We start from the raw sequence: 13,924 nt of genomic DNA, 5'->3' as shown, positions 1-13,924 counted from the left end.
CCTTGATATTAGCGGCTCATTCACAACTTTAAATCCGATGTTCTCAAAGCGTGTTGTTCTCATTGTTGCCGAGTGGTCACGATTCGCGCTGTTGTAACATTTATGAATCGCACTGACATCTCCGGTAGCCTACCCTTTTAGCTTTTGCAACGCTTCTACTACTTTATAAAAAAGAGCAAACAAACAGATGGAATAATGAAACAAGCTTTTTTTTTCTTTTCATGAAGTCAGTCGTGTTCATGTTTTAATCCTCCTAACTTGAGTTGTAGCAGATGAGGAACATGCGAACCATTTTCAAAACTGTAGCAAATCAGTTCACTGAATATGCAACCTGGACTGTCTAGACCGTCTCAACTCTGTCCTGTTGCACCCAGTATAAACAAAGAAAGGACTTAAGTAAGAAAGCGTTCCCTTATCAGTCGACATGAGCGGACAGAGAGTTTCAGCACCACGGACAGCGACTACCTCAGGCCTCGGCTCGAGAGCGTGCGTCGGACTACATTTCACGACAAACAGTATGAAATATGTAGCAATAAGTCTGCTGCATGAACGCAATGACACTATGGAACACGTATATATATATATATATATATATATATATATATATATATATATATATATATTATCCATCTTGCAAATCTTTACCCTGCATTTGCACACACACACACACACATATATATATATGCATAGTCTACTATCTTTTTGCGTGTTGCAGGGTTCTTGCAAGGAATGCGTAAACTCTGCGCTACGGCCACAAATTTTGCAGGCAAGGCGCCCAGCCCAGCCTTCACTTCTTGATATTACAAAACGACGGTGTCCATTTTTAGACGTTGTAACTGTTTGTTGCGTTTGAATGGATGCATTGTAGGTTTTGTGACAGATGACTCTAAAATCTCTTTGATAAATGTATAGAAAAACAAATCGTGGCATCTTGCTGCGCCGTCGTGACGTAGTCTGGGTCTTGCATGAGGCCTCTGATCCAGAATTGGATTTTACTGGCAACGACTGCACGTCTTTGCATCATCATCACCATCAGCCATTGGCACACCTATTTTATCATTGTGTGTGTCGGGTGTTATTGTATAGTCTGGTTTCTGAGTAAGCTAAGATTAGAAACGTCGTTTTTGTCCATCTGTTTTCAAGAGTTTAATCATTGTGTACATTCTTGCTCATACACTGACATTATTGACGTGTTTATGTGGTTGTCGTGAGGAGCTTGAGTGTTTCTTCTTTTGCTATAAATAATGTTTACTTTTTTGCCTCAAGTATTTTTCATGCTATCGCCTTAAACGATAAAACAGCCACCGAATCCAGAGGTAATGTCTTTCATTAAGGCATCGACGAAAGGAGGAGAATATGAACGTGACGTCAATGCAACTGACGCAGCTTTGGATAAAGGAAAATTGAAGATAAAGGAAACAGAAAAATAGTTATTTTCCGTATATACATAATTGCATTATGAGTTTGTGTATGATTGTATCTGTTATCGGTAGTATCGCCTGGATGCAATTAATAGGGGCGTAACACTTGCTCAAATCAGAAAAAAAGAAGAAAAAAAAGAACAGTAACTAATCCGCATCCTTTTGAAATAAAGCAGAAATCACGATTAGTCTTTTTAAAAGGGTGCCATGTCTCCATACCCAAGCGTCACGATCCTTTACGCAAACCGCGTTAGAGAGTAGACGTGAACGCGCATGTCACGGTGATCACGTACAATTCCTCTGAGGAGCATTTGTGAGTGTTTTTTTTTCTCCAAGTGCTCTAAAAATAGTAACAGCTTGATCCAGAAATAGACAGGGGTATCACCCTCATATGCAGCCTTCGTTTTGAGGCATAAAAACACACCAGGACAGCACGTTATGCCCTCGTTGTGTCCTTGAGATATTTCCTTGTGTTATTGCGCGTTTCATTCAGTGCTGACACAATGTATCTATGTATGTGTCTCTCATCGAGGGCTCCCTCCACCGGCGAGACCTCTCGCTCTCCTGGTGACCTCGGTTGCATGTTCTGGCTTGAAATATGTATTTCTGGACAGTTTTGTGGTCACTTTTTGCATTCAGTGAGTGAAGCTGGAAGGGGATCACACTGGCGCTTTGTTTAATAACGAAAACTCTCAAATAGGAGACCAAATGTTGCCTGTTAATTTACAATTTTTATCATTCGTGGCTGAAATCACATGATGAAGTCTCTATAATGAAGAGCTGTCCGCCATCAGTGGTGCTGAAATCCGTCGACTTACACTCACAACGTTGCAGCTATAGTGTCCAGTCCAGACCTGTACCAATGAATAAAACTGTACTTTCATGTCCTTAGTCATGTGGAAATTGTTGTCTAGGCAGAGGTTTTTGGTCTTTATAGCCTGCACCACTCACTGAAGACTGCTTTGGTGCATCTGACCATTTCCTCAATAATTCAGTGTATCACATACGTTTAATAATTCATTCTTTGCACGCGATCCTGAGGTTAGTCAGGTAACCCTGCTGAAAACACCATCTTAAACCAGCCTAAGGTGATTTGCTAGTCTTAAGTCTGACCAAGCTGATTGAGACGGTCTCCCACCCTGAAAAACTAAAACCAGCTTGGATCCCTTTAGCAAGGACCTGTGAGAAACCATTGAACCTCAAGATCACGTAGATGGTGACACCTTAGTCTTTTGTGTGTGTGTATTCGCCAAAGAGTCAAAATAAGCAACGCTGAAAAAAAAAACCGGTTTGTTTATAGACCCAAATGCGTGGTCTTTGTAAATTCAGCTCGTCAGACTAAACATTTAAGACTAAACAGACAGACTAAAATCTCGGTCATACATACGGTTTATGTTTATCACTTCAAAGAGCAATCAATTCTTCACGTTTGGCAAACGTATGAAGTGGGTAAGAGCCCAGCGCTCCTTGGTAATTCGTTTTTGGCGTGCGGTTTCATCGGAAACAGCACAGATTGGCGAGTCGTGACTGCTAAAGTGAGTAATGCGCGTCGGCTGCGTCAGTAGGGGCAAAGCGCTGGGTGCCGGAGACAGATGGAGGGAATCGTGACTGACTGGAGACTTCCACAAATGAAGCCACAACCTCATAATGTCACCACGAGAGCGCTCTCTGTTAAGATTAGACTTAAATGTTAGGGTCTCGCTGTTCTCCCCTGTCACTCTCAGTCCTGACCTTGGAATCCGATGGCGATTCTACACATCCAGAGAAAAGCGAGCGTAGGGCTCTCTGGTTATAGAGTGTGCGTGTGCGTGTGTGCTCGTGAGGACGAGGTTATTTTATGGTTGTGTGTGTGTGTGTGTGTGTGTGTGTGTGTGTGTGTGTGTGTGTGTGCGTGCGTGCGTGCGTGCGAGAGATGTGTGGGGTATCCAAATATAGCCAGACTCAGAGAATGATGTTCATTATTTTATGAGACAAGGAAAGGAGGAAGCTTTGGTGACTACAGACCTTGTACACACGGATCTTGAGGAACTTGTGGTGAGTGTCCAACTGGATCATTTTGATATTTATCGGCGGTGGTGATGCTTATTATTTGATACGGATAGATGCATTTGTATTTTAAATAAACCATTCCAGATGCTTTGGCTTGATTCTCTTAGACTAACACATGGTAAACAACTGAAACATGTATAATATAACACTTTTATTACTGAGATATGTCATAGCGACGACAGGTTGGCACATTCGGATTAGAAAAGCGCGACAAAGGCAAAAATAAAGCAAATTTATTAAATACATTTTGCACACCGGTGGAGAATTAGTTTTCTATATTTTTCCTTTTTTCAAAAAGGGGGGGGTGGTTGTTTTAGAAGAGCACGGATTGGTCGAATGACGAGTTTTCGTATGCTCCAATGAAATCCTTCACTGCTCTCTATTTACTGTGAGCTGGAGCGCAGTAAACCCCCTCCTTCAACAGATCTATCGACTGACAGGAGTAGATCAGCTTTTTGCTTAACCACATCACGAACAGGAGAATATGTACAGTATGGCCATAGGAAGGGCATCGGAGCACGGATGAATGACGGTGCGCGGGCTCGGATGGGAAGGGAGTCGTACACCAGAGCGGATTCTGTGCATTTCTGCGCGAATGTGTAGAACTGGAGTCTACTGCACACGGTCCGGCCATTGGCTACAACAACATGGACTGTTAGTAATTATGGACCAAGCCTGGAACTCAGATGTCACATTCAAAGCGTACGGAAAAGTCTTTCACGAATCTTTTTGCGGTCTGGGCTTGCTGTTCTCAACTATCAATGGGAAGCCCTTACCCCAAAAAGCATTTGCGGAGGGCACACACAGCGAATAATAGAAGAAAGCTCTCTCTTACTTCTGCTCCTCTTGGACTATCATCATACTCATCGCCAGAATGGCAAACGTTGCAATTCTGATGAGTGCTATGTGATTATTTTTTTAACTGGGGGAAAAAAAATCCACGGTTTTCACTATTTTCTTTATTTTTTTGAGTCTGGCACACCCATTTCAGTATCAAGTGGCTCCAACCGCGCCTTATCAATTTAACATGTGATTTAATTCTGAATTTTAACACTAAGGGTTGGGGACTGCATGCTTAATATAACTAAAATAAACGATGCGATGCTTAACGGTTTTACAATGTGAATAAACAACTGAATTAAAGCACCAATGCAATAAAAAGAATATTACATCTGGATCGTGACATCTTATTTGGAGTTTTGCAGAGACGCAGCTGACGCGCGCGCAGGTGCTGTTGCATACAGCTCGTGGAACATCAGTTGTGTTTGGAGAGTTAGCATACAATTTTCATACACGATTCGTGGCACTCCAACGTGTTTAAATTGAAATATAGTCAAAGCAGCCGATATATAGACGGACTGATCCTTGACTGACTCCTTGTTAAATTAAATTGAAAACACGCATGTTAGCTGCTTGTTAGACTAGTAGTGTCACGTGCCCTTACCTGTGCTCAAAATTTGGGAGCCGGAGTTATGTTGTCCAGATATAACATATGGCTTGTTTACACTTTGTACACTGTAAAATTATTTTTCGAAGTTGTAAATAAAGCAAAGATTATTACAAGAAAACACTACTTACTGCAAAATTCAGTGTACTTCAGTGTGTTACTTGCAGATTCTTTGTAATTAATTGGAAAATTTACTAACAATTTATGACTCAAATTTTTTTCTAGACCAAATTTTTTGTCAGTGTAGACAGATTAATTGCACACAAGATAAAGTGAACTAAGGGAGTCTTCATAATCCACCCAGACTTCCTAACATTAGATTTATCCACACTTCATCAAGTAGAACACACACTCTGTGTTGTGACATTTAAGGAAAACCTAACTGAATCGTTTAATTATTATCATCATGGCATAGTATGACAGCCTCTGATAATATAATAAGACGCAAAACAGTATATATGTACAGCAGTGCTGCAAGCATGAAAATGCATTATTCAATGCAGTAGTTAACTATGACAGTAATATCATAAAGTTTTAAGGCAAGTTTTCTACTGCTACGTGTCCAACATTATCCTTTGAGATCTGTGATTATGCATTTTGCAAATAGTGGATAATATGTGATTGTGCTTGTTTCAGAACATGCTATGTCATGGCTGACATTTAAACTGTGGTAGTTTAGTAAGGATCAAAGACAAGGGGACTCTGCGATTTAGCTATATGATTTATCAAGTAATTGTTTAATTGACTATGATTTCAAAGCTTTGCGGTTTGCAAAAAAAGTAAAGAGAATTATTTGCTATATACAAATACATGAGTCATATTTTTGTATGCGTGCTGACAGCACTTTCCTTAATTTCTACTTGTCTCTAATTGTCAGAGCAATCAAAAATGGCCTAACAAATATATATTTCCAGACTATTTTATGACAAAACTGCGCCATCAATGTTCAGGCCTTTTCCCGTTCTTGTTCCATTTCATGTTCCAGTCACGTTCTCTTATCAAGCAGAGATAAATCACTTTGTCTTATATAGTAAGTACTTTTAAATAAAACTAATGTATAACAACAATGCATGTTAATTTGTGTGCAGGTTATTCTGAGCTAAAACAGAGAGAAGCACACACACACACACACACACACACACACACACACACACACACACACACACACACACACACACACACACACACACACACACACACACACACACACACACACACACACACACACACACACACACATATAAACACACTCAGAGAGAGAGGGAGGGATGGGAATCCAAGCGAACAGATCCAGCCCATGCCTAAATAACAGATGCCAGGCACGTGAATAATGGCATTTGTGTGTGTTTTCTCAAATGCATTTGTGTGTGTTTTCTCAAATTATTATCATGTCATTGATTTTATAGCTACGGGATATGTAACATTTATGGATCATCTTTACTTTGTCTTTTTTTCATAATGCTTTAGACTGCAACCAGATTGCATATTTAGTGTAAATATTAAGATTTACAGTCCTGTAAGCTTTGGGAATTGTTCATTTTTATGTTTTATAACTAAAACATAACAGGAGGCTGACCCCCATCCTCTGACTCTATGTTTAAGCAGTGATGAGCTCATATCGTAACTCCTCAAAACCATGTATACAAACAGTGGATTGTTATTTTGTATTAACTGATTAATAAGAAAATAAATGTTTACAGTGACAAATTATGTTTTAATTCTCATTAATTTTTGCATTGGGGTAAAATATTTAGACAATCTAGACTGATTCATTTGTTTTGGTAAACACCCAGACGATCCTTATGTTGTGATATCCTGCACTGTTAAAGCCATTTCTACTAACAGCTGATAGTAGTTACTAACAGTTACTATAAATGATGAAGTCTTTCAGAGCAGTTTGTAAAAAAATATATATTTTCCAATGTGTTTCAGTTGTCTATGCATTAGTGCATATTGACTATGCCTTTCTGTTTTTAGTTTCATAAATCTAATTTTAAAATCTGCGAAGTAAATTATTAATCATGTAAGAAGCAATATTAAATATATATAAAATGAATATGACTTGTATAGGAAGCCTTGATACAGCACTTTACACATGTATAAACTCAGGCTTTTGCACTACGTTATTAAAGAAAGGCCCAAAGCTTACAAACGTATCTGATTTTATTATCATCTGAATTTATCAAATAACTTTCTGGTTGAATAATGCATTTATGATGTGCTCAACTTATTTTCACATACTTTTTTTTAAAGAAATGTGAACGCAAAACATTTTCAATTAAAACTTTTTTTTTTTTTTAAACATGAACATTTTCTAATATAGAAAATGCTATGTTGACAATTTATTTTCATGTATTAATAATAATACTATTATTAATTAAATAATACTTTTTTAAAATTAACATTTTGTATGATTTAACACATTGTTTAAATTTGCAGTTTCATGACTTAAAGCAGGTTGTGGTGTGAACGTTACTGATGTGCAGTAAAGCATGTTATCAGTCTAACTGTCATTGTAGGATTTTGAACAATAATACTAATTAAATCTCAACAATACTTCACTCTTTATCTTTCTTTCTTTCTTTCTTTCTTTCTTTCTTTCTTTCTTTCTTTCTTTCTTTCTTTCTTTCTTTCTTTCTTTCTTTCTTTCTTTCTTTCTTTCTTTCTTTCTTTCTTTCTTTCTTTCTTTCTTTCTTTCTTTTTGTTTTTTTTTTCTTTAAAGTAAAAGGCCTAACAAACTTTTATAAGGGATAACATTTCCCCCCAGAACATAGAAAGAAAACAGATTTGTCCTTGTTGTCTAGTAGTTGTCTATATCAAATCACATTATGATTTTTCTCACTCTTTGTCTGAAAGTGCTTCAGTGACATTCAGATTCTGCTGGATTTATTTAAAAATATATGGATTCTCAAAATACACTTCTGTACATCTGTACATATTTTGTTACATTTTAATGGACATGCTTGACACAAGTTTTGTCTGATATAGTTGTTTTTTGACTCACTATTTTACATCATAGTAATTTGAAATATTGCAAACTCACATTGAAAATAATCTGATGATTTTTAAGTTATGCACTTTTCAGGATTAAACAATTAAGTCATGGATGTATCTGCCAAAATAATACTCACGGCTGAGATGTGCAGTGAACTGTCTGCATTTTTTCTTACGGGCCACCTAGAGATCTCCTTTATAGATTTTTTTTTTTTTTTTTTTTTTTTTTTTTAATATATGTGAAATAGAATGTGGGTTTATTTAGAGCTTACAATAGACATTGGATTTTTATTTATTTATTTTTTATTTATTTATTTATTTATTTTTTACCGTACCTCACGCTTCAAGTCACTTTGAAATATACCTATTGTTCAGTATGCTTTCAGTAAACCACATACTTCTCCTAAATCTGACCTATTCAGACTAGACAATGATAATTACAGAAGAACATTACACTTTACTGCAAATAATAATTTCTCATTTGCACAATTAAACACTGGGATTCAGTTTCAATCCCAAAACAAGAGCAAAGGGGAGAGATCTGCATCAGCACACTCCAGTCGTTTCTGTCTGCCATTTTTTATATTTTATATTTTGACATTTTAAATTATACATTATATATTTTCAGAGCTACTGAATTTACAGAAAATACTGTACATTGATTGGCTATAATCTGATAATAAAGAGACTTCTTTACATGTCTTTTTAATGACGTTTTACCTTTTTTTTCAGGCATCTTAAAATGATCTAGAATGATGAAAAATGTAACCTAAATACTTCTTCCCTTTCCACTTTATTGTTTGAAGTTAAAGCCATTTCTACACATAACTCATTTAGACTATTGAAATGAGCTAAATAAATCAGATCAAACTCAACTTCTAAAATGTGTTAAATAATCCTAAACTGACTTTGTTTGAAATAATTATTTGCTATCTGTGAGATCTTCTGCTTACATCTGTGTTCAGTCATTTTAATTGTAAGTCATTTTATTTGAATTATTTAGTTGAATTTAGGTTATTAGTGACATTTTTATAATTTAGTTGCATTAAAACCTGCAGCTTTATGCACATTTTATTTACATACTTATATTTATCATTATTTAATAATTTATTATTATTACTGAAAACACATTTTTTTTTTTTTTTTGTTATTTTTTTGATTATTCTTATATTTTTTTTTTGTTGATTTTTTCTTCTTAATTATTATCCCTAATTTTTACAATTAAAAATCTTTTTTTTAATTATGGTAGATTTGCTGATATTATGTCATATCGTGCCCCCTCAAAAAACTATGAGTTTGGAGGGAATTTGGCAGATTCAGCATACACACACACACACACACACACACACACACACACACACACACACACACACACACACACACACACACACACACACACACACACACACACACACACACACACACACACACACACACACACACACACACACACACACACAGACAGACAGACTGAGACTAATCGATTACATCTTTACCTGTTACCTAAAATATTTTGTCTGTTATTTCCATCTGATTGTCCAAATCATGTAATCCGAAAACATGGAAATGTCAGCTTTCCAGCATTTTGCTTATACAATTGTTACTCTCCTCTTCGTGTGTAATACTGTGCATCTTTTACCTTTGCTCATCCTTTTATTGCTTGTAAATTTAAATTAAAGCTTTTAAAAGTAATAAAACTGACTAAATAGTCATACCTGTGTCCTTTCTGTCTGACATCCAATATATTGCCAAATATTGGGCCAGGATTACCAATACAAACCAAAATGTTGTTTATTAAGAACCAGATACATTTATGTGTTATTTTTGGCATATTAAAAATTAAAGCGCAACCATAACACTCAACACAGGCATTAATATAAAATGTTAAACAAGTTTTCCTACAGGTTATGCAGGCATAACTTCATAAACATTAGACGCATAAGAAACATTTTGTCCCATCATATAAATGCTGATTATGGTTTATTAAAATATACAAAATTCACACTGATCTGGCCTGTGTTTCCCAAAAGCAATGTAAGCATCATAGAAATCATTTGCATCAATAGTTTATATGTCAATCCCTAAGTACAAAAACCTGCCAAATTTCTTTTTGTGGATGTCCTAAAAGTAATTCAACAATAAAGTAATGATTTTTTTTTCTTAAATAAAATGTAGGCTTGGCTTAAGCTTAGACTGTAGTAATAATAGTTGTCTTTAATTAAATATAATAGAAGTTTATAGTATGTTACAATGAAGGTGTGTGTTTTAGGTGTGTGTATCCATGTTCAAGGATCTGATATTTCAAACTATTTATCTGTGTTTCTTGTTCAAACACTCTGGTTGTCTTGTGTCTTAACCTGCCCACTCATACAGTCTTCTTAATCAGCATTGTCTTCTGTTGTTTGCAGTTCTTTTTATACATTTTTTTGTTCTGACTGATGAGTTATAGCTACCTGAAAAAACAAATCTGCCAGAATTGTGAAAAATGAAGATGCATTGTGAAAAGAAAACTGTACTTACTTTAAATGTACATGAGTTCTGTATGAAGCATGTTTATTTCAGACATTGTAGATGAGTAAATAAAAAACCAAGACAAAAGTGAGAGAAAAACGGAAGCAATTATGTGCAGAGTATGTATTTTAAATTTGACATAATGTGAGTTATTAGTGAGAACCACAACTACTACTACTACTACTACTACTATTAATATTAATAGAATGGTTGTGGTTTTGGAATTTGTTTTTTTTTTTTGACTTTGTGTTTACAGTATAATATTTGCATGAAATATCTCATTAGTATTTCTTGTTAGATATCACCTAAAACATATTAACTGTTTATTTTTTTTTTCAATAAACTTTGACTGCTGAGTTATCATCAAATGTACCCTCAACCTCACACACACACACACACACACATGCACGCACTGGCACTTCCATTTTTTTTCTTTGGGCACTCTCCATAGGCGTAATGGTTTTAATACTGTATAAACTATATTTTCTATCGCATTTCACCAACCCTACTCCTAAACCTACCCCTCACAGGGAATTTTCTGCTATTTCAGATTTTCAATACACTCCATTCTGTGTGATTTATAAGCTTGTTTCCTCATGCGGACCAAAAAATGTCACCACAAGGTCAAAATTAGCTGGTATTACTATACTTATGGGGACATTTGGTCCCCATAATGTGATAAATACCAGGTACACACACACACGCATTGTGTTGACATGTTTTATGGGGGCATCCTATAGGCGTAATGACTTTTATACAGTACAAACTGTATATTCTTTCCCATTACCCTAATCCTACCCCTAAACCTACCTCTCACATTTTAAGATTTTTAACCCATTTAAGCCCACCAGCAACTATAGTTGCAGCAGTTTATAGTTGTCATTTTTCTTTTGTAAATATTTTTCTAGATGTTATCCATGTTTTATTTCTCAATGACATGCAAACAAACAACCAAATAAAGGATTTCAAGGAAAAAAAAAGGTATTCACTTCCTTCCTGTTACATGAGGCTGTTAAGTTCCTAGCCCTACTTCCAGGAAGCATGGCGAAGGCAAACACTCCCAAAGAAATGTAATTTTCAAGTTACTAATAAGTATTTTTTGTTGACATATATACTGTATATCTACATAATAATGAAGGTCTCTAGAATCATCCAAACAAAACAAATCTTCCAGGAGATCTATAGTTTTTTTTATACTTAGTCAAAAGTCCAAGTAGCAACTATAGTTGCCGGTGGGCAAATAACTTGTAAGTACATATCATGGGGAGATGGGGTATACTGTGTTAACAGGTTAATAAATCAAGGTTATTGGTCGTTTAGTGCTTTTTCCTTTCATAATATCCCACCTAAAACATAACTTAACCCTTTAACTGACATCTCTACTGTACAGTAGACCTTAATTTGATAGGGAATAAATCTGTCAAAAGGAGACGAGAGAGCAATCTTTCGACAGCTCTACTGCCCCACTTCTGTGTCTGCTTTTGCCATGAGGGGTGGAGATTTCCAGTTTTCAAGTGACAGCAGCAGTTTACTAACTTCAGTCAGTCACACAAAAGGAAGAATGGAAAGATAAAGAGCCAACACATGGGATTAATTGATGTAGTTAATCTTTTTCTCCTTTTTATGACATTATGTCTTGTAAAGGGCAAAATATTGAGGCCCCTTTATCCAGTTTGGATGCGTTTCATTCTAATTGGTCAAGGACCCTAATACATTTTATGACTAGTAGCTTATGGTTCCATTATAATGTTGAAATTCAGACAAGTAATGAGTTTATATTTACATAATTATATGAAATCACCTATTACAGTCAGCCACTGAATACTATGGGCCTAAAATAAATGCGTAATTTTCTTTCAGGTATACCTTTTTTATTATATAGATGTAATATTTTCTTCATTCTATTTATTTGTATTTATTTATTTTCATTTAACACACTTCTAAGAATGAAAATACCTGCATGTTCAATAATAAGTAAATTAATAAACAAACAATCATGGGTGTAGCCTACAAATGATACTTATATAAATAATCATATTTTAAAAAGAATATCATTAATTTCATGAATATCAAGGACTTTTGTCAGGGTTAATCCATTTGACCTAATCAATATGTGCCTATTCATTAAATATATGAGATTTTACATATTTAAATCACAGAGTATAGTATGCAAATATGTTTATGTAAATTTATACATCTACTTGTACCTTCACTGCAGTACTCCTTGTAGGCTACTTATCCGAAAACTGCTTACATAAGGGAGAATTCTGCCATCTGGAAATTGTGCCATCGTTTCATCTTCAAGTTGCAGACTTATGAGTTTCTTTCTTCTGTTGAACACAAAAGAAGATATTTTGCAGAATGTTGGTAACCAAACAGTTAAATGCATAATTTTCATTCAGGTATACCCTTTTTAGTATATAGATGTAATATTTTCTTAATTCTATTTATTTTTATTTATTTATTTTTATTTAACTTATTGATACACAATACCCTGTTGGGTCACCTTAATGGCTGCACTTTGTTCTGCACTATGTTCCACCATTTTAAGACAAATGGATTTGTTGTATTATCATATTCAAGAGATTATAAGCTAGATGCAGCCTTTTTTGGGTTTGCATCAAATGTTCTTCTACTTTTATGCATGTTAAATTTGTTTATGAATAAAGATTGATCTGTTGAAAACAGTTATTTTGAGTTAGATGCCAAATGCTCTCCTCCAATTCAAATTTGACATTGAAGGGGTGAATACAACATATTTGCCCACCGGAAACTATAGTTGCCACACATTCAAATACGATTTTCAAGAAAAAAACAAAACAAAACGAAAACCTGGGAAAAATAAATGCAGAACATGCTCACATAGGACACTATTAACATGACTATATGTTTGAAGCCATTCAGAAAAATTTGGACACAAATGAGTTAAAAGACTTCATCCTGTATGATTTATTTTTCCTCATAGAGACCAAAAGTGTCCTTACAAGGACAAGGATTTTGGATAATACCATCTTTATGTTCAAGTTTTCACTCACAAACTGCAGGAAGCTCTTGCAATGCATGTGTGTTGTGGACATGTAAATCTGTCCTGAAAATGTAATACTCACATTTCACTGCTGGTTATATATGCTCTTTATAATTGTGTATGTGACAAATAAAAATCTTGAATCTTGAAATGGTTCTTTGTGTTGTCGTATAGTTTTTTTTTTTTTTTTTTTTTTTTTCTAATCTGTAACTGTCAAGGCCACCTCATTACCAAGTTTTTGGAGCTTAACCATTCAACATCACAGACTGTCAACACACTCTCAACAGGTAAATGATTTATTTCGTAATCTATGAATTGTCTATAAATTTTATTTTTCTGAAATGTTACTGGTTTCCTACCAATCAAGTGTGAGCAGCTCTGTTCAGCTGAGGATACTTCTCTCCTTTTCTCCTCTAAGTAAGTAACAGTGATATTGAATTTATGATCCATATTGTTAGATTTTGAAATTACTATTAC

The sequence above is a fragment of the Cyprinus carpio genome, chromosome B7, assembly GCF_018340385.1.
Source record: "Cyprinus carpio isolate SPL01 chromosome B7, ASM1834038v1, whole genome shotgun sequence".
NCBI classification, from domain to species: Eukaryota; Metazoa; Chordata; class Actinopteri; order Cypriniformes; family Cyprinidae; genus Cyprinus; species Cyprinus carpio.
The sequence above is the reverse complement of the archived record's forward strand: the minus strand, read 5'-3'. Positions refer to the sequence as shown.